This window comes from Rattus norvegicus, chromosome 5, assembly GCF_036323735.1.
Source record: "Rattus norvegicus strain BN/NHsdMcwi chromosome 5, GRCr8, whole genome shotgun sequence".
Lineage (NCBI taxonomy): Eukaryota > Metazoa > Chordata > Mammalia > Rodentia > Muridae > Rattus > Rattus norvegicus.
The window spans coordinates 109,286,883-109,309,944 of NC_086023.1; the positions used below are offsets into that span (position 1 = coordinate 109,286,883).

General features: G+C 42.0%; 1 long non-coding RNA gene across 1 annotated transcript in view; it reads left to right on the top strand.

The window, feature by feature from the left end:
• Positions 1-22,227, top strand: part of LOC120102910 (uncharacterized) — a 45,359-nt gene extending 23,132 nt beyond the window's left edge. The window contains exons 2-4 of the long non-coding RNA XR_005504848.2: positions 4,592-4,918; positions 11,403-11,656; positions 18,862-22,227. This is a non-coding gene — a long non-coding RNA (uncharacterized LOC120102910). The remainder of the gene's footprint in view (positions 1-4,591; positions 4,919-11,402; positions 11,657-18,861) is intronic.
• The last annotated feature ends 835 nt before the right edge of the window (positions 22,228-23,062 follow it).

Below are 23,062 nucleotides of genomic sequence, written 5' to 3' on the forward strand. Positions count from 1 at the left end.
CCAAGAAGATCTGCGCCGCCCCCTCCAGAAGCCTCAGTGCATCAGGGTTCTAGATGGCCTATGGTGTTTTCCTCTGGCGTCTGAGATGTGTGTGCAGAGAGCAGTCTCTTCTGGTTTCCCAGGCTTGTCTGCCTCTCTGAAGGTTTAGCTCTCCCTCCCATGGGATTTGGGTGCAGAGAACTGTTTATCCGGTCTGTTTTTTCAGGTTCCGTAGGTGTCTCAGGCAGGGGTCCTGCCGCTCCTGGGCCCTCCCCCACGGGAGCCCAGAGGCCTTATACAGTTTCTCTTGGGCCAGGGATATGGGCAGGGGTGGGCAGTGTTGGTGGTCTCTTCCGCTCTGCAGCCTCAGGAGTGTCCACCTGACCAGGCGGTGAGGTCTCTTTCCCACGGGGTCTGGGAGCAGAGAGCTGCTGCGGGCCGGGATCCGCGGGTGTCTATCTCTTCTTTTTTGATGCTCCCCAAACCCTAGAGAGGCTGATATAGCTGATTCAATCAGAACTGAGCATACCACTGTTCTTATTCTAACTTTGACTGGTTAGAGCATCTGGATTAACCACCATCTAGTGCGATACCAAATTTCGGACAAACACCAAGATAAACACCAATCTTTGGATTTAAACAGGAGTATTTAGAAGACAGTTTGTTCACATGTCCACTTAGCAAAACAATAGTGGCAGGTTTCCCCCAGGGGTCTATGATCTGCCCAGCCCCCATCTCCTGAGCAGGTTTACAGTAACAGGCATTAGAGCCTGGTGAGCTCACTAGTGGTCACACAGTGACACTCAGTTCCCAGAATCTAGTGGCCACTACTTCCGCATGGAGAGTTAAGGGCCTTGTGCTCTCTCCTCCTGTGGTTTGCTGTTGATAGTCCTACTCTTATTCAGGCATATTGTAGGGAAGGAAAGTCACACTAAATTCATGATTTTTCCAGAAGGCAGCATTCTTTATATTCTGTCTCTCACATCTCCCCACCTTCTATTTCTCTAAAGAGCATGAACTCATAATTGCTTTACGTTGAGCACGCCCCCCCCTTTCAGTTTAGTTTGAGATTAAAGACAAACAACTTAGCATTGTTTAGTTTATATAAAACTTTCTTGTTTTTTTAAGGCAGGAGGTAGCACACAGGTTTAATTTTGGAAAGTAAAGGCAAGAAGATCTTTATGAATTCAAGGCCAACCTGGTCTACATAGTAAATTCTAAATTATCAAGAGCTGCATGGTAAGCTCCTGTCTCAACAAACAAACAAGCTCCAAGAAAAACAAACCAAATGATGGTGGAAACACCCTGCAAAACGCCTTGATTCTTTTCAAAGTTTAGGAAGTTCCTAATAAGATGCCTAGAGAATATCCTATTTTTAGTTTGAAAAAAATCTATAGAAATTGTTATTTTCCGAATATCTCTTAGGCATCTCCTGATTCTTCTAGAAAAAAAATTTAAAGAATGGTGTGAACCTAAAATAAAAAATTGAAAAAGATAGTATATAGAATTCTAAAAAAACCCACACTTAGATATTATTATATTAATATCTGTTATTATTTGGATGCAAAATGTACTCGACAGGCTCTCTGTTAGAACAGTTGGTCCTCAGATGGCTGCCTCATTTTAGGAGGTTGTAGAAAATTTGGTAAGTGGGGCCTAACTGGAGAAAATAGGTTTGTGCAGTAAGGGTAGGCTTTGAAGTTTATAGCCTACCCCACTTCTCATCCCACCTGTGCATCCAGATCTGTCAAGATATGTGTAAGCAGTTAGATGCTCCTATATGCTTCTATATCGACTCTACGATGATGGACTACCCACCCTCAAACCATGAGCAAAGGAAAACCTTTCTTCCTTAAACTGTTTATTGTTATGTACTGGTCACAGCAAAAAGTAACTACCAGAATTGGTACCAGGAGCAGGACTTCATAGGCTTTTGGAACTATGCGGGTTTGCAGAGGGAATAGGGAAAGCTTTGGAATGATAGTGTAGAAACTTACTCCTGTAAGTCTAGAGGTTAATTGGTAAGTCTGGTGAGTTTTGGAAGACGGGAATGCCAATTGAAGTGGAGTAATGAAAACTGTTCATGAGCCTTCAGAGAGTAACACAGGCTCTATCACAAACAGAGACAGAGGCCATTAATGCTATATTCTCTCAAAGGCTCTGGCTGCATTCAGCCCAGTTCGTAAAAATCCATGTGAGGCTTTATTCAAAGTTGATAGACTGGGCTGGAGAGATGGCTCAGTGGTTAACAGCACTGATTGCTCTTCCAGAGGTACTGAATTCAACCCCCAGCAACCACATAGTGGCTCACAACCATTTGCAATGGGATCCGGTGCCCTCTTCTGGTGTGACTGAAGACAGCTACAGTATTCTCAAATATACATAAAATAAATAAGTCTTTAAAAAGAAAGATAGACTAATTTGATGGAGGAAATTTTATGACAGCATAGTATTTAAGACATGATATTCTTATTGATCAGTGCATTTAGTAAAACATTATAGCAAGAGTCAGAGCAGGAAAGGAGAAGAAAGATAGGAAAGTGTTCTGTGTATTGAGGAAAGGAGAGTGAATGCAGTTAAAATTATGGGCTGAGGGCTAAAACAGGCAAAGTATCTATAATTTCTGAAATTAGCACCATTCAAGAGAAAGTAGGCCTTGGCACTAGTACAATAGGAAAAGTTGTTTGTAGGTACGATCCCATCCACTAACCCTATTCAGCATTTAAGAATTCAAATTCATGTCAGAGAAAACACCTGAGAAGACAGTCTCCAGGGCATCTTGCCAAAGCAAGACTACTTAAAGCAGTGCTTCTATGCACAAAAGTATGCAAAAAGCACCGAAACTGTGGGTGAAGTGGGTTAGGCTTCATCCTAAGAAGCCTGCAGAATTTGTTGACACCATCCACATTTTGCTGACTTTGCAAATATGCAAGATGTACAAATTAGGGTTTATAAAGTTGTCAGCAACGTTCCCGAGAGCTTCAGAGGCTAGATAACATAGAGCAGGGCCACATATGCAGCATGAAAGCCTCGGGTGGGCTCTCTGTGACACTCTGAAGAGGAAGCCCAAGTCAGGATGGTGTTCTCAAGCCGTTGGAGTTGTCACAAAATGCTATGCCCACCAAAGAAAGCTTCAGCTCCACCAAGCGGAATGGAGCTAGCCCAAGAAAAGGGCTTTATGGTCTCTCCCTATAGATCTGGAAAAGTGGAGCTATCCAAGTCTCTCGGATCCCACATGATATATCCATGGACCCCAGAAGACTAGACATCTATCAACAGAATTTGGTGTTTGTTCTGCTGAGGGTTGTCTTGATTTCATTCTATTGTTCTTGCTATGCTATGCCTTTTTTTTTTTTTTTTTTTTTTTTTTTTTGGTAAAGGTTTCCTCTTTGTCATTGAACACTGAAAGTTTATAATTTGCATTTTGATTTTATAATAGCTCACAGTTAAGACACTTTACACTTTGGGTTTTAGAACAACATTGGAACTATTGCGGACTTCGGGGGCTGACAGATGGAATTAAGTCACATTGCATTGTGAGAGAGACATAGGTTTTTGTGAGGCCAGGGGTAAACAGTGTGACTTCAGTTGATGTATTTGAATGCCACGTTGACAAAGTGTAAAACTGTGATGGTTACATTCGGTTACCAATTTAACTAGATTAAGAAACACATAGGTATTAGTGAATCACACCTATGACTTGTCATTGTGACACATGTTTTTAATATAGATATATATATTTATATATGCATTGGTGCTCACTCTGTATAATGTCACTTATATGTATGTTTTCAGGGCTAACTATTAGGTATTGGATGACCAGTTGGTATCCTCCTGTCTGGGGAAGATTGTTTCTAGTAATCTCAGCATTGTTTTGTTGTCTGTAGTTTTTTTTTTTTTTAATGCAAGGTGATAGATACAAGTCTAATTTCATTCTTTTGCTTGTGAATATCCAGTTTTCCCAGAACCATCTATTAAAGATACTTTCTTTTCTACAGTATATTTTGGTGGTATCTTTATTAAATATTAAGTTGGTGAAGTTCTGCATATTCATGTTTGGATCTTTGATTTTGTTCTCTTGGTCTGCATGTCTATTTTTGTACAAGTACCGTACAATTTTTTTTATTGATGTGGCTCTAAAATATATAGTAGGATCTGAAATAGTAATATCTCTAGATATTTATTTATTTATGGCTCTTTTAGCTAGCTGAATCTTTTATGCTTCTCTATGAATTTTTGGATAGTTTTTAACATTTTTCTGCAAGGAATGAGGTGGACATTTTATTTGGGGTTGGATTGAATCTGTAAATAACTTTTGGTAAAATGGCCATTTTCACAATGTCAATGCTAACAATCCATGATTGATTAGGATGTCTTTCTAGTTTCTAGTTTCTTTCTCAATCTCTTTCAGAAAAGTTTAAAGTGATTCACTGTATTGGTTTGATTTATTCCTAAATATTTTGAGGCTATTATGAGTAGGAGTGTGTTCATAATAGTGCGCTCTCTCTCTCTCTCTCTCTCTCTCTCTCTGTTAGTGTATATACAAGTATCGATTTCTGCCCATTGATTCTGTTTCCTGCCATGTTGTTTTATTTGTTTATCTTTTCTACAGCTTTTCAGGTCTCACAAGCAGGAGGCTGCAGGGTTCACAGGAAGGCTTCCACCTGTCTAAGAACCTGCTAGGCACCTGCCCCAAGTGACATCTCCCAGGATGTCCTTGCAGTAACAGAGAGGCTCTAGTTCCTGGCCCCCAAGATATCATGGTTATCATGGTTCTACAAGTATTGGCGAGCTGAGCCCCTGTGGCCTGTGACTGCAACAGACGGTCCATTCCTCTAGTATGATTTAACAGCTTCCACTTGCTCATCTGACACAGCTGGAAGTTAGTGTCACCATGTGTACTCCAAGTGATGGGTGTAGTCCTGAAATGTGAGCTCAGGTAAGTTCTTTGACCATGACTTCCTTTGTTGTAGCCATTTTGTCAGGATGAGGGGAAAAGTTTAGTTTTTTTGTTTTTGTTTTTGTTTTGTTTTGTTTTTGACAAATTAAACCAGTTCCTGGTGCCTGATATGCAGCTATTACTTTAGCAAACAATTCCCTGTTCCATCTATGTCAACAAGTCCTGCAGGGAGCAGTCTGCTTTCCCCTGGCAAGGGCAGAAGAACAACATTGCTTTTGTACCCCAAGGCTATTTCAACTGTCTAGCCCTGAGCCCTAAGTTAGTTCTGAGGAATATTAATCACATGTCTGCTTCCTAATGGTTCACACTTGTCTGTTACATTGATAATATTATGCTGTTGAACCAACACTCTGGACTTGTTGATGAAATGTTTGTGAGAACAGGAAATGAATCCTACAATGAAAAAATTTAAAAAGTGGGCTTCTACATCAGTAAAATTCCCAGTTGTTCAGTGATGAAAGAGGTATCCTTCAAAACTTTTTAAATTTAAATTTAAAATTTGTGTGTGTATATGTGTTTGTATCTCTCTCAACTCTTCATTCACATTATCCTCTCCATGGTGAGATATATCACAGTAAATATGCCACATTCTGATACAACTTTCTGTATAAGGTGGAGAAAAATCTCTCATGCAGAAAACTTTCAAATAATTTATATAAGCCCTCCTCCTTTGAGAAGGAGGCACATAAATCTTCATTCCCCAAATATGAACTCTTGCAGAAGCCTTCTTCAAATAGTCAGTAGGCAAAGGGGGGAAAACAGTAGATTTATCATGGAGAAACCTGGTAAACACTGGCCCAGACAAAAGGGCAAGGTCAACATCGGCGGTGATAAATCATCCTGATAGTATGCACCCTTGATTTGAGATCACAGCAATGACCCTTCACCTCTGTGGTCGTTCTCTTAGTTGCTCAAAACCCCATGAGAAAAACACCAAGCCAGTTTTAACAGATAAGCATTTCTTAGAATGCTTGTGAATACTATGTAAACTGTCAAGCTTATCAAAAACAAAAGAAGCCAAAGAACCTGTCACTACCAAGAAGAACTTAAACATGGCTACTAAGCCTAGTGTGGTACCCTAGATGGGATCCAGAACAGAAAGATGATATTATTAGATATTAACTAAGGCAATTCCAATAAAGTAGGGGCTTCATTTAATAATTATAAATCAACATTGGTTAATTGACTTTAATAAAAATTTATAATACCAATGAAATACATTTTATTAGATAAAAATTTATGATACCAATGAAATATGCTGCATTAGGCAGACTTCTCTAGAGGAACAGTATAGGTAGAATATATGTAACTATATCATTAGGGACTCAACCACAAGAGGGAGGGAAAGGGGAGAGGGAGGGAAAGGGGATGAGGGAGGGGGGAAAGGACTAAAGCCCTGAGAGCCAGCCCAAAGAATGGAAACAGGCCACCTTGGGAGGAAGGAGGTTGGGAGGATGCTCTAGAATGTACCAGAGACCTGGGAAGTGAGAAACCCTCAGGCTCAAAGGGGATGACCCTAGATGAAATGCTCTACAATGGGGAAAGGAAATTTATTGAACCCACCTCTAACAAAAAGAAAGGGCATCAAGTGAGGGATGGGGTTGCTATCCCACAGTCAAAGCTCTGACCCATAATTTTTTCTGTCTGAAAGAACTGCAGGGACAAAAATGGGGAAAAGCCTGAGGAAAAGGAGGTCCAGTGACAGGCCCAAAGTGGGATCCAGCTCAAGGGGAGGCCCCAAGACCTGACACCATTACTGAGGCTATGGGGCATTCACAAAAAGGGACCTATCATGTCTGCCCTCCCAAAAGACCCAACAAGCAGCTGAAAGAGCCAAATGCAGATATTTGCATTCAAGCAATGAACAGAAGATGCTGTGGTTGAATTAGGGAAAAGCTGGAGGAAGCTGAGGAGGAGGGCAACCCTGTAGGAGGACCAGAAATCTCAATTAATCTGGACCCCTGAGATCTCTCAGACACTGGATCACCAACCAGGCAGCATACACCAGCTGAGATGAGACCTCCAACACATATACAGCAGAGGACTCCCAGGTCTGGGTGCAGTCAGAGAAGATGCATCTAACCCTCAAGAGACTGGAGGCCCCAGGAAGTTTAGAAGTCTGGAGGGGTGGGGACATCCTTCTGGAGACTGGGAGTGCAGGGAGGAGGTTTGGATGTGGAACAGTTAGGGAGTGGACTGGGAGGGGAATAAAAATGTGGAGTAGAAAAATGAATAAATAATAAAAGGGGGATTCTGGTAATCTCTCTTTCTCCACCATTCCCCGCTTTACTTTCTGCCTCCTTTATAAATTACTTTCCTCAGTTTAGTTTCTAGTTTTCTTGATGGGTATCTGTTTACAATTTTAGAGGTAAAATATAATCTTCTATATCAAGCTCACAAGTTATCTGTTGAGTTTTGCTATTGAAATCTGTGCTGTATTTGAAGGTGAATTTATTTCTATGTGTTCAAGTGTGTGTGTAGGTATGCATATATGTATATACATGTGTGAGTGCTGTCTCCAAGGTTCAAAAAATATTTTGATGCTGGACTTCCCATATGTAATATAATGACGAAAAACATTTTAAAACAAATAAAAGGACAGGCCCAACAGTGAAGACTTGCCATCCCAGGTACTTCGGAGTCTGAGGCAGGAAGATTACATGTTCAAATCCTGCCTGGAATATAAAGGGAGTTCATGGCTAGTCTTGGCAACTTAATAAGGTTATCTTGAGGTCTAATATCCAAAATACACAAAGAACTCAAGAAATTAGACTCCTGAGAACCTAATAACCCTATTAAAAATGGGGGGGGTAAACAAAGAATTCTCAGCTGAGGGGTCTCAAATGGAGAAAGGACTGAAGGAGCTGAAGGGTTTTGCAGCCCCATAAGAACAACAATATCAACTAACCAGACCCCCCGCCCCCAGAGCTCCCAGGGACTAAACCACCAACCAAAGAGTACACATGGAAGAACCCATGGCTCCAGCCACATATATAACAGAAGATGGGCCTTGTTGGGCACCAATGGGAAGAGAGGCCCTTGGTCCTATGAAGGCTCAATGCCCTTGTGTAGGGGAATGCCAGGGTGCGGAGGTGGGAAGGGCCATGGGATAGGGGGTCTGGAGGGGAAACTGGGAAAGGGGATAACATTTGAAATGTAAATACATAAACTATCCAATAAAAAAGAGGAAAATAACCAATAAAATAAAAAAAAGTAATGTTTAACATCCTTATCATCAGGGAAATGTAAATCAAAACAAACCTGAGATTTCACCTCACACCAAACAGAATGGCTAAGATCAAAAACTCAGGCGACAGCAGATACTGGCAAGAATGTGGAAAAAGAGAAATACTCCTCTATTGCTGGTGGGACTGCAAGCTGGCAAAACGCCTTTGGAAAACAATCTGGAGATTACTCAGAAAATTGGAAATAATTCTGCCTGAGGACCCAGCTATACCATTCCTGGGCATATACCCAAAAGGTGCTCCAACATGTAACAAGGACACATGCTCTACTATGTTCAGAGCAGCCTTATTTATAATAGCCAGGAGCTGGAAAGAACCCAGATATCCTTCAACAGAAGAATGGATACAGAAAATCTGGTACATCTTCACAATGGAATATTACTCAGCTATCAAAAACAATGACTTCATGAAATTCACAGGCAAATGAATAGAAAATATCATCCTGAGTGAGGTAGCCCAGACACAAAAGAACACGCATGGTATATGTACTCACTAATAAGTGGATTTTAGCTCAAAAACTCAGACCCACAAACCATATGCAGCTTAAGAAGGAGGAAGACCAAAGTGTATGCTTCAGTCCTACATAGAATAGGGAACAAATTAATCACAGGAAGTGGAGGGAGGGAGGGATCTGGGTGGGGGGAGGGAGGAAGGAACAGGGATTGGAAGAGATAGGAGAGAAGTACAGAGGTCAGAGAATTGAATAAAAACATTTAACAGTGGGGGATGGGGAACTGGGGGTAGCCACTAGAAAGTCCCAGACTCCAGGGAAGACAGAGGCTCCCCGGAGCCGATGGCAATGACTTTAGTTGAAATACCCAACAAAGGGGAGATACAACCTGTAGACACCGCCTCCAGTAGATAGGCATGCCCCCCCCCCCCAGTTGAGGGATGAGGCCACCCACCTATCTCAAAATTTTTAACCCAGAAATGTACCTGTCCAAAGTAAGAACAGGGACAAAAAAAGTAACAGAGACTGAAGGAAAGACCATCCAGAGATCTCCCCACCTAAGGATCCATCCCATCTGCAGACACCAAACCCCAATGCTACTGCTGATGCCGAGAAGTACTTGCTGACAGGAGCCTGGTATGGCTGTCTTTTGAGAGGTTCTACCGGCACCTGACCAAAACAGATGCAGATACTCACAGACAACCATCAGACTGAGCCTGGGGATCCCAGTGGAAGAGCTAGGGGAAGGACTGAAGATGCTGAAGGGGATTGCAACCCCTTAAGAAGAACACTATCAAAAAACTGGGCCACCCAGAGCTCCCAGGGACTAAGCTACCATCCAAAGAGTATACATGGAGGAGCCATGGCTCCAGATCCATATGTAGCAGAGGATAGCCTTATCTGACATCAATGGGAAGGGAGGAAGGCTTGATGCCCCAACGTAGGGGGATGCTCAAGTGGTGAGTCATGAGTGGGTGGAGGCTCACCCTCCTAGAGGCAAAGGGGAGGGGGAGAGGGGAGATGGGAAGGGGGATTTGTGGAGGGGTAACCGGCAAGGGGGATCATTTGAAATGTAAATGAATAAAATGATTAATAAAAAAAGAAGTAGAGGCAGGGGGCTGGAGAGATGGCTTGGCAGTTAAGGGTACTAGCTGCTCCTCCAAAGGAATTCTCAAGCACCCACATGGCAGGTCTCACCTGTCTGTGATTCCAGCACCAAAGGATCCAACCCTTCAACATAGGTATGCAGGCAAAACACCAATGTACATAAAATAAAAAATAAATCATTTTTAAAAAAGAAGAGGCAGAGGTAAGCAAGAAAGAAAAAAAGATTGTCTCAAAAACACAAAAATTATCTAAAAAATAGAGATATAGTTCTGGGAAAGAGAGCTAGCTCAGGATGTGCAGGACTTTCATTTTATTCCCCAGTACCACAAACAAACACCATATATATATATATATATATATATATATATATATATATATATATGTATATATATATATGTATATATATATGCACCAAAGGAAACTAACAAATGACAAGTGGCCATTGTGCAAACAACAGAATGATAATATTTTTGGAACGTAATCTTTACAGAGCAAGGCATCAGGACTTACAGGAATTGAAGACTCTTAATGTTGCCTTAATAAGTACACATGGGAAAAATACCTATGGCAGTTCTGCCGCCTGTTAATAGCTTTCTCCTCTTTAAGAAAATGAAATGGAAAGTTCCAGAGGTTAAGAGAATTCTTTGAAGTTAGAATGTTAATTACTTATTAAAGTGAAACACAAATCTAGACCAAGTTTGTAAACAGAACATGCATTCGATTAATTATGCTAATGACTATATTAACATATACTATATAGCAGTTGTTTATTCAAGATTACTTCCAAAAGAAAACCTAAAAGGCATGGTGTTATGTATTTGGAGGAGTAAAAGGCTCTACAGAAGAAGCTATTCTTATTGTGATGGTTTGCATATGCTTGGCCTAGGGAGTGACACTATTAGGAGGTGTGGCCTTGTTGAAGTAGGTGGGTCACTGTTGGTATGGGCTTTAATCCGCTAGTCCTGGCTGCCTGGAAGTCAGTCTTCCACTAGCAGCCTTCAGCTCCACCTGCACCATGTCTGTCTGGATGCCGCCATGCTCTCGCCTTGATGGTAATAGACTGAACCTCTGAACCTGTAAGCCAGCCCCAATTAAATGTTGTCCTTATAAGAGTTGCCTTGATCCTGGTGTCTGTTCACAGCAGTAAAACCCTGAGACACATAGTCAGCTGGTGATGAGAATTCCTTTGTAGTCTCTTTGTGCTCCATAATCTTGTTGCTTTCCTTCAGGCTTGGCTTCCAGGTAGAGCCCTGTTCGACTCTCACTGCTGGAGATGATGATGAGAAGACTTTAGAAACTAATCTTTGGGCGATTTGTGGTAGTTGAAACATTGATAAACATAGGAATTTAAAGATGTTTTAAAAGAAAAAATAAAATTATTCAATGAATATCTAAAAAGTATTCACTATCATCAATCACCACAGAAATAATAATCAAAATTATGTGAAATACTATCAGATCACAGTTAGAATGGCTACTATCAAAAAAAAAAAAAAAGACCCATAACATAAATGCTGGTGAGGATATGGAGAAGGTATCCTTACATTTTTGTGTGGGGAATTGCAGTCAGTAGGTTCATTTTGGAAAGCAGTAGGTAGGATCCTCCTGAACTAGTAGACTTAGCATGTGATCAAGTTGTCAAACTCCTGTCTGTTTAAAGGAAACGAGGGCAGAGAACACAACAGACAAGCACATGCCCCCTAGGCTCCTGTCCGTAGACACACAGAAAAGGAGATGTGGAGTATCATACAGCCGTAAGAAGAATGAGAACTGGCTATTTGAAACAGAGTGGATAGAAATGAATGTCATGCTAAGCAAAACAAGACAGACCACAAACAAAGGGCAAGAGCAAGTATTGTGTTTGCTTTCCAGTGTGCAAATGAAGATCAGCCACATCAGGAATTAGACCTGGAGGTAAGAGAGTGGTTCCTAGGAGCTGGCTGGGAGGGGGTTGAAGTTAGAAGGGCAGTCGTATGCACAAGATCCATACATGCTGTAAGAGATGCGTGTAAGAAACATCACAGTGAGTTCCACTAATTTGCACAAGTAATATACGTTATTAACAAAAATAATCGTGAGACTCTCTTTATATTCCCATATCCAGTGAGAAAGACGAAGAATGATTGCAGCAAATGTGGTCTGACAGCAAGGTAGCCATGGTCTTACCCTGCTCCGGGCGGAAGGTTTGAGTCACCTTATTAGGTTAGAAAGAGTGCGGAATGATCGTGACAGAAATCTAATATGGGTGGTGGAAAGAGTTGATGGCTATCAAGTACATGCAGGGCCAGCTTCAGTAGGGAAGACTGTTTTGTTCTCTCGGGTCACATGTAGAGGCTGGTTGGCTGACTGCCGGCCGCCTTGAAGCCCAAGAGGTAATTAACTGTAAGGCATCGGGGTAGCAGAGTGGTACAAAGGCTAGCCTGTGCGGGCTGCCTCTGGCTCCCTGACTCATATCCTCTTGGCCTCATCTTTGATTACAGTGTAGCTTCAGCGGGTAGTTTGGCTTATGTCATGATGATGTTTTTCTCTAGCACCAGACATTTTACACTTTTGCCCTCAGACGTTTCCAGCGCCATAATTGCCCTTGGGGAGACCTCTGTTCAGGCGATTACACTCAGCGGGGAGGTATACCAGGGTTTTTATCCCAAGGCAAGACTCAACAAATGTGGGATGCAAACTGACAGATGAAACATGGTGGATCCTCTGGAAATTGGTTTCAAAAGGTGTCCCACACATACCTCAGAAGGTTCCACACAGACTCATTTCACACAGTGATGGTGATAATAAAGCCCTAACCGGTTGCGCTTCTTTTCTTTCAGTTTTCCCCGAGTCTCTCGTGCCCGGTTCTTTCATATGCCCTCTTCCTGCCCAGGCGCTGCTTTTGTGAAAACTTAAACTGGAACAACAATCCTTAGAGCTCGATGCCTTTATTTTCCATTCTGCTCCATCTTGTGACCACCCTTGCTGTTCCCCTGACCCGTGTCAAGAAGGAGAGTAGGCAGATAGGATTGTCAATAGGTAACCCAACAGGATTTCTAAAAGCTGCTTTTGCAATGCCAAAGGGTCCCCTCACTAGGTAGTCTGATGGTAGTAGTTCATCTTGTAGCTATTTTCTCCCTAAACATTCTGCTTTCGTTTCAACATCTTACACTCCTGAAGCCTCTCCATTTTGTTCCCTGACGTTTTTTGCATTATGTGCCTGCTTTTTTGAAGCACCCGGTTCATAGCTGTAGAGACGCAACTTCTCTTTAAACTTTGAAAGCCAGAAGTTTCTGCCCCTTTCTCACAGCTGAAGTAGCGTGGACTTACAAGTCAACAATGACTTCCGTATCGTGTCTGAAGAGGATCCCGTCTTGTTTCTAGTCTTGCTGTGGAAAGATTCCCTGATAGAATCCTGTACAATCCTGCATATATGACCTTTTTTCCTCCATGGAAAAACCCATTGTTCTTTAGCCCCACCTTTCTGAAATTTCAAATTCTGTGCTTTGATAAAGATCTGATGTTAAGGTTCCTGATTACTATGTAACAATGTCCACAGATGTTTATCAATCCTTAGCAACCTTTCAGTTTTTGGCTATATTTTAAATAAGATGAGAACATCAGGAAGGTCTGTCTGTACTGATTGTCTCTTGTTCTTTTCCCAGGTCTGCATTATCATTCTGTCATTTCTTCAACCTAAGTAACTTTGCTGAGAACAGACTTGCTGGCAGTGTGTTTCCTGAGTTTCCATTTATCTGGGAAACTATTTTCTTTAAATGTATTTTCACTGGATAGAGCCCTCTGACTATTTTATACCAATATTCTTTTTAAAATAACATTTTATTTATTCTCTTAATTTTTTTTATCATTTCATTCAATGTTCCCACCTTTCCTGGTTCTTTCTCCACAAGTTCTTCACCCTTTGCTTCTGAGAGGGTGCTCCCCCACCCACCACCCACTCCCACCTCACCCCAGTAGTATCCCCCATCCCCAGGGAATCAAGTCTCTACAGGATCGAGTGCATTCTTTACCACTGAGGTCAGACAAGGCAGTCCTCTACTACATAGGTAGTGGGGGGGAGGGGGATGGATCAGCCCATGTATGCTCTTTGGTTGGTGGCTTAGTCTCTGGGAGCTCTTAAGGATCTGGGTTAGTTGAGCCTGTTGTTCTTCCTATGGTGTTGCAATGTCCCTTTGGTCCTTCCCCTAACTGTTCCATAGGGGTTCCTGTGCTCAGTCCAATGGTTGGCTGTGAGTATCTGTATCTGTCTTAGTCAGGTGCTGGTAGAGCCTCTCAGAGGACAGCCATACTAGGCTACTGTGTGCAAGCACAACATAGCATCAGTAATAGTGTTGAGGTTTGGTTCCCTGTGCAATTGGATGGATCCCAGGTTAGGCTGTTCTTTGAATGGCCTTTCCTTCAGTTTCTTCTCCATTTTCCCCTGAATCTCCTCTAGACAGGAGCAATTCTGGGTCAAGAATTTTGAAGATGGATGGGTTGTCCCATGCCTTAGATGGGGCCATGTTTATCTACTGGACGTGGTCTCTTCCAGTTCCATCTGCCCACTGTTGGGCATTTGGGCTAATGTCATCCCCACTGGGTGCTGGGAGCCTCTCACATCCCTGATATCTGGGATTTTCTGGTGCTTACCCCTGTCCCCCAACCCACACTGCTGCATATCTCTACTCACTCTCTTGGCCTTCTGGGCTTCTCTCCTGTCTCCTTCAACACTTGATCCCCCCTTCCCTTCTCCCCTCCCCCATCTCTTAAAATTTTATACATGAGTACAATATACTTTAATTGATTCTTCCAACCCATTTTTCTCTCAACTTCATATCTTCTTTTTTTAAAGGACATCTGTTCTTATTTTTTTTAAAATAATTTTCTTTATTCTTTAGAATAATCTTTGTTTGGATGGATTCCCCCAACCTGGTCCTCACTTAACATGATGCCCTTTTCTTTGAAAACCCACTAAGTCCTACTAGTACTGTGGACATGTTCTTTCATGTGGGGCCATATACTGGAGTGTGGGAAACCGACCAGTGGCCACAAGGAGTGATTTTGATTTTAGTTTTTACTTTAGTACTTATACGTCTCCTATTGTCTGCTGCCCTCATTGTTTCTTACCCCTCTCTTATTTATTTTAAATACTTATCCAGGGTTATTATCATTATTATCTAGAATAAAGAGTATTATTTCAAAGAAAGAGTCTTGTCATTTTATTTTAAAAATGTCTTATGTTTTGAAAAATTTAAACGTTCATACACATTCAAAATATGATACAAATATTTTGGTCATATTTATCCACCACTGCCCTTCTCCAGCTTTTCCTGAAACCCTTATCCTATCTCCTCCCCATCCTTTTTTGTTATCATTAACCCCCTAAACACTTAGTACTGTCCATGTGCACATGCATATTGGGCCATCCAATGGAACATGGGCAACACCCCATCCATGGCAATACATGGCCAACCTACCAGTGGCTAAATCACCAAAGGAGAGCGACTCTCCCTCCCTCAGCAGACATCTCTGCTATGGAGTCTTTGGGTTCCAGTTCCAATTCATGCTGAAACTCTGACTGACATTTTCTGGCTCAGTTAACCGAAATGACCATGAATCCATGTGTGAACAGCCGTGTCATATCAGACGTCAACATGTCACAGATCTCCTTCCCATCCTGCAGCTCTGACATTCTTTCTGTCCCCTCTTTCCTGATGTCCCCTTAGCCAAGGATGAGGGAGATTGTTGTAGATTATTCTCCTGCAGCTGAGCACCCACACTTACCTGAAGCTGACTCGTGGAGAAGTGCATGAAAGAAAAATGCTGTTCTGCCCACCCGACTCAGGGAGAAATATATGGAGAAAATGCTGCTCTGACCAAAGCTGAGACCAAACAGATCTATGGGTGTAAAAGTGAATGTTTATAAGGCAGTTTGTCAGGGTGACCATTATCAAAGTGGCAACAGTTGCTTTGTTTGGAAACATAGGTTTTCACCTATGGCGGATGATCTCCTGGTCATGGACTTTTGAGCAGGTTTATAGTATGAGGAATGAAATCCCTCTTCTAGGGCAGGCCTCATATTCAATCAGAAAGTGGTTGGTTACAGGAACACCTCATTACTACCATGCCAGTATGACTCTGTGGGCAGTCTTGACATGCATGTCCATATTGTAGCATGCAGGGTTTAGTGCTGGATGAAACCATAGATGTCAACCTACAGGCCACATTCTATTTTGAATGCTCTTAAACTAGATTATAAACTAGATAGATCCTATGTAAAATGTTGTGTAACATCTGAAAAATGATAGTGGCCTTTTGTTGACTATGAAATACATTTCTTCCACACCCACAAAAACTCACTTCATCAAGACCTGACATTTGCGTTCCTTCTCCCAGGAGTCCTGATGTCCTCATCTTTTTTATTTTCATTTTACTCTTGAGACAGAGTCTTAGGAAGCCAAAGCTGACATCAAGGTTGCCACATAGCTGACATGACCCTGAACTCCAGATCCTCCCAAGTGCTGGGAAATCTGTATGTGACATAACTCCCGCCTCCATCCCTACCTTTACAGATGGTTTTATATACAAGTCCTGAATGAGAATACTATCAGGGATAATGCTTTCTTTGTCCTGCTGGGGGTTAACTCCAGGGCTTTAGGCATTCTGGGAAAGTTTTTGCTCACTAACATATATTCACAACCAGGGGGAGGTATCTGTCTGCCAGGCTCTGATATACTACACTGTTACAGGTTAATAGCCACCCAGTCCCCTCTCTGATACACTATACTGTCACAGGCTTATTGTAGTAAGGATACATGTCCATGGATCAAAACCATAGAATAAAATAACCTTTCCCCTTATTAACGGTATTAGATATTTTATCACAGTAAAAAAAGGTGATTAATACAAATTTATTCTTTTTTTTCCGTGGGAAAACCCTCTGTTTATTTGATTAAACAAAAATAAAATAAGCTGCATAGGAACAATTTTAAAGTCCAAAGAGACAGCGGCTTTGTTTTAAGGCTGCAGTAGCTGAAACAGCATCTCCTTGCACAAATTTATTCTTTATGCTATTATCTTGTTTCATTCTAGTAGTAAACCTTCTTTTTTCACCTTTAATAATGGCTGAAAATAATTAGACACTTTCTGTTTCGATGTGAGGCCTGGTCCACAGGAGGGATTTCTTAGTTGGTACCGTGAGCTGATAAAAATCCCATGATGGGAAATCATGGGCTCTGGGAAGCATCTAACTGGTCATGCACTCAAAGTGCTCCCTGAATATTGATATTGATACCCAAATGTTTGTGTTGCTCTCAGGCAGCTGTACTGAGTTCACTCTTTCATGAAATATCCTTTCACAGAGGCCTACTTAACCTTTGTCTTTTACTGATCTGTCCTCAGTTGCTCTGGCTTCTAGGGAGGCAGTAGGAATTTCTTAGCCCTTCTGATCGCCAGAAAAGTTCCACAGCATAGGCAAATGCCAGCATCATCTGTATTTTAAAATAATCTTTATATGTTTTCTTATATGTTAACCATGATCTATTTTTTGCATGCATTAAATCCCTAGGATCTAGCTATTTTAGTGTTCCTTAATAATTTTACTCTATTGAGTAAAAGAAGAAAGTCTTCAAACCATGAACTGGATATTCCTATTCAATGATAAAGTATGACATTCTGAGTGTGTTTTGCATTATGATGATCAAAGGAATCTTAAAAACTTAATAAGTTCAACAAAGTAGCTTATAATTTTGGTTCCAATGATGGATGTATATGTATGGAGGAGGGCAGGTGTCAAAGAATATAGGTAGTTTTAACATCATAAAAATACAGAATAAGCTGTCTAAGAGAACTGCAGGGCCAAAAATGGAGAGGAGACTGAGGGAAAGGCGGTCCGGTGACTGGCCCAAATTGGGATCCTTCTCAAGGGGAGGCTCCAAGGTCTGACACTATTACTGATGCTATAGTGTGTTTACAGACAGGAGCGTAGCATGGCTGCCCTCTGAGAGATCCAACAAACAGCTGACTGAGACAGAGGCAGATACAACCAATCAATAGACTGAAGTCTCCTGTGGTTGAATTAGGGAAAGGCTGGAAGAAGCTGAGGAGGAGGGTGACCCCGCAGGAAGACAAGCAGTCTCAACTAACCTTGACTCCTGAGATCTCTCAGACACTGAGCCACCAACATACAGGCAGCATACAGCAGCAGACATGAGCCCCTCCCCACCCCCCACCCCCACGCACTCATTTACAGTAGAGGACTGCATGGTCTGGCCTCAGTGAGAGAAGAAGCACCTAACCTGCCCCACCCCCAGAGACTTGAGGCCCCAGAGAGTGGGGAGGAGTTGAGGGGATGGGGACATCCTCTTGGAGACAGGGTGGGAGTGAAGGGTGGGGGGGTGGGGGTGGGGGGATGGAGGAATGGGCTGAGGAAGTGTTGGAGGACAGACTGGGAGGGGGATAATGACTAGACTGTAAAAAAGATTAAAGATAATTTAAAAATGTGGAATAATTTTCCTTATCACTGCTTCTTTAATTAATCATTTTATTTGTTTACATTTCAAATAATATCCTCCTTCCACAACTTCCCCATCCCTTCTCCCTCTCCCTCCCTCCCCTTTACCACTCTAAATGTGCTCCTCCACCCACATTCTGCCTCACTGCTCTAGCATTCCCCTATGCTGGGGCATCAAGCCTCTAACAGGATCAAGGGCCTCCCCTCCCATTGTTGTCAGATAAGACCATCCTCTGCCACATGTGTATCTGGAGCCATGCCTCCCTCCATGTATGCTCTTTGGTTGATGGTTTAGTCCCTGGGAACTCTGGGTAGTCCAGTTAGCTAATATTGTTCTTCCTGTAGGGTTGCAATCCCCTTCAGCTCCTTCAGTCCTTCCCTGGAAATTGAATAGAAATATGTAGCAGTGAGGGATGGGCAACTGGCAGTAGACATTAGAAAGCCCCAGACTCCAGGGAAATGAGAGGCTCCCAGGAGCCAATGGCAATGACTTCAACTGAAATACCCAACAAAGGGGAGAGAGAACCTGTAGAGACCACGTCCAATAGATAGGCAAGGTCCCTAGTTGAGGCATGGGGCCAACCACACATCTCGAAAATTTTAATCCAGAAATGTACCTGTCCAACAGAAAGACAGGAACAAAAAAATGGAGCAGAGACCGAAGGAAAGGCCATCCAGAGACTGCCCCACCTGGGGATCCATCCCATCTGCAGACACCAAACCCCCACACTATTGCTGATGCCAAGAAGAGCTTGCTGACAGGAACCTGGTATGGCTGTCCCTTGAGAGGTTCTACCAGCACCTGACCAATACAGATGCAGACACTCACAGACAACCATCAGACTGAGCTTGGAGACCCCAATGGAAAATCTTTTTATTGCTTTTTAAAGAAAACTATTTTAAAGGTTATTTGAATACAAAGTGGATGAAGAAGAATTAAAAGGAAACTACCGGTGAGTCACAATCATGACTGAAAGGCAGCAGGCCAAAAGAGTTAGAAACCACAATGGGCCTGGCTCGCAGAGCTCTCCGAGAGCCAGTACAGGAACGTGATGTGGGAAGAAAAATGATGATCTTCCTTAGGGACCAGACGGGAGGCAAGAGGCTTAAGTTCCAGCATGAGGGATTTAGATAACCGAAAAGGAAAAATTTTCAGACAGTGAGGTTTGATAGACACTGGAATGTGTAACTGGGGAAGCTTATGGAATTTCCTACTCTCAAGGCCTTTTAAAAATAGACAGCATCTCATCTGCTTGAAGGATGGACTCTATTTGACCCCCGAAGTGTCTACTGGGCCCAGGGGGAGAAGATTACCTCCCAAAGGAAAGAGAACCTGAGTGATCTTGGGGAATGATGAAAATATTGTGAACATTTTTCACATTTAATTTGATTTCCACATGACACATATGCAAATTATAACTGCCATAGTATGCCTTTTGGTGAAATGCTTTTATTTTTAATGTCTGGAGATTAGAGTCTAAGTAAAACTCTTACAGGGAGAGAAGGCAGAACTAGTTTTGAGCTTATTCGTATAGGTCTATGAGCAAGGAGAAAAGGATATTTTGGACCTCTTTGACTTTGATTTCACTTCCTATCCTAAATTGAAAATTATTGCCCTTTTTATTGGCTTTGATATTTTGAAGGGAAACTAAAAGATTAATTTAGTGCAAGAGTTTCTCACAGTGTTTTTGGCAAGACTAGCGTTCCAAGCTGGGCCAGGTTCTCTGTACTTAATTTCCTCTCAGGAAGTTTACCTCCAAAAGTCCAAATATAAGGTCAAACTTTGGGTTGCCGGAAATGTTAATGTCCTTTACTGTCTGAGCACCCAGACAGCCCTCAGCGAGGTAGTCTACTTTGTGGACATTGGTAAGGATGCAAATGCCTTATAATGATTTAGCTGCTTCCTTCCTGCTTATTAAAAAATGAGCTTGGAGATCTTTACCCAGCCTTCTAAAATTCATAAATTCTATTCTCCACACATAAGAAGTTTTCTACATTCTCTGGATTCAGTTGAGTGTACACATCTAGTTATAAGTGATATAACCTGTCTTCCTTCTTAAACAGCAAGGCTTGCTCCAGGCCAAAGAGGAAGCACTTGTTAAACTTATTGTCTACTTTAAGCAAACAGCTCTAGTGTGTTGCAAACACGATTTCTCTCTGTTTTAGGTGACCCAATGACACCTAATGGTTACAGCACATTGTCACATACCTCTTGTCTAAGTGGTTATGATTCTAAGGAGAAGCTTGTAAATGTTATGAACATGTAGGTATGAAGACGGAGATCTTGTAAGAGGATGTGATTTGCTTAGGGTCTCAAGACTAGAAACTATAAAGTACCCAGGAAGTACAAGATTCTGGGGACCATTTTTGACATCAGAGCCTGGGTCTTTCCCACTGTATAATGCTGTGATATTCGAGTGACTTGTAATGTTGTTCACCACTGAAGAGATCTTTGGCTTACTCATCAAAGTCACGTTGGATACAATGGGACTGAAGTCTCTACCACTAAACAGAAGGTTGTGTTTGTTGTTGCCCAGACACAGGAAGTAAACACCATAAGTTTTCAACATACTCTGGCGTTTCCCATGGTAAGCCATTTCTCATAGCATTCTCATAGCAGGGAGGTGATGGCCCATTCTAATCCACGCCAGTTACTAGTGCTTGAACGACATTAGAAGGTACAAAACACAGCTTAATATTGCATCAGCTTCTGACAAAATGTTGAATCCATCTCTTATAATTCCTGGCACACGGTTGTGGGTGTCACTGGGGGGCATGGTGGCTTTATTTCCTTCCCTAACAGTTCGGAAGTTTGTTTAATACTGACTCAGAGGAAGCATTCTAGCTGAGTCCTCACATGGCCTTGTTTACAGCTCCGGAGTGTACATAATAGATAAAGAACTGACTTCCACATACCCCTGCGCTTCCTGGGTGTGTGGGCGAGTGTGCTTGAGCCTGTGAAACCGGGTTGTGCAATCTCCTGCTCGGGCGCATCAGGTTGCAGCCACCCCACATCCCTTAAATATTCCTCTGAGTGAGCCTAATGTTTCACAAACTGAAGACCAATGTATTCTCTAGAGGTGCCAGTAATTAATAATTAACTTGAAGAAAAATCCCATGAGTCTCTAGATGGTCAAAACAGAGGTGGTGGCTGAGTGTAAAAAACAAAACAACAGTGGAGAAACAGAAATGTATTCAAAACAGATAAACACTCTTTCAGCAGCAGGACCTCCCTGTTTTGATTGTAATTGTAGCTGGCATTTATATACAGTCCAGTCTGGGGCAAGGATTTTTGTTTTACCAGTATTATTTTCCTTGATTCTTGTGCTAGCCTTTATGGGTAAATATAAGCTAATGCACTTTTATAGGCTGGTCAGATCAGAGGATTTTTATAAAAGTATCCTGAGTTAGACTGATAGTAACTGTTGGTGTAGTTAGTCTGATAGTAACTATTAGAATAAGGAGAGGGACCAGAACTGTTTGACTTTCAAGGCTCTCCCCACTAGTCTATGTGTTATTCTTCTTTGGATATGACTTTGCACAAATCTTCATTGAGTTAGTTTAAAAAAAAAAGGTACAATATAATCCATTAGAAGAACTTTCTGGATTTATGAAGGGTCAGACTAAAGGCTTTGGAGGATGGTTGCATGTTTCTCCTGGGCCTGGAGAAAGGGGAATGGATACTTTTGAAACATCTATGAAATTATCTATGAGCTGTCTCTGGAGCACAGTGCAGGACTGATAACTTGCGTCCCAAATAGATGTCCAGTAGTACATATTAGAAACACATTCTCTTTTTACCAAACCTTTGCATCAAAATTAGGTGACACAGTGCTCACTAAATTTAAAGATCTTTCTAAAGCTTACTTTTAAAGGTGTCGTAATCGTTCACTTTTTCCCCTCTGTTTTACAGCTGCTGCTGAATTACGAGGCTTGCTGAATCATCTGCAGAAGATAGCGTTGTTTTTGCAAAATAAAAGAAATGTCGGGTATAGATTGTGGTATATAGATTGCTGGCATGGAAAGAAACCAGAGTAAATATGCAAGAATGACCACAAGGCCCCAGACGTGGGCGTCTTTATCCGTTTGCCTCATTACTGGGAGGTTTTAGTTTGGAGATGTAGGGAGGGAGAGTGGAACAAGACTTTTGCATTTTTGAACAATTTAGTTGAATTTCCATTTGCTACATTGTAAGATCTTTATACTACAGCCACACTTTTCTAGAGAGGTAATTGGCAAAAAGATTGTGTAGTGTTAGTGGTCATAGCTATTAAAACTTAAAAGTGTGGGGGACGGGTAGTGAGATGGGTCCGTGGGTAAAGCCTTTGCCAAGCAAGCTGGCAACTTGAATTCGATTCCCAGACCCGAACCGACAGTTTTCCTCTGTAAGTGATGGGGTCCACGTGTCACTTCCCATCATGCATGCATACACCATACATACTCTCCAGAGCGTCTGCTTCTCTCCTTCAGTTTCTGTTTCCACGTTCCTGCCTTGCTTTAGTTACTGCCTTGGTGTCCCTCAGCGCTGGTTCATGATGGGGACATTAAACCAAATAAACCTGTTCTTTCCCGAGTTGCTTTTCGTCATGGTCTTTTTCACTGCAACAGAAAGCTAACTAGGACAAAGCTTTTTTTTTTATTGCTTTTTTTTTTCCTTTCTTTTTCTGAGACCACTTAGGACTATGGGAAGGACTCAGAAGTCTGCAATCAGACTGAGTGCATTAAAATCCAAGCACGGCCAGGATAAGGTTTTGTGATGAATACAAGTTAACTTCTCCTGGCCTTGGTTATTTATCTGAAAATTAAGGAAGTGAACTCAAACATCATAG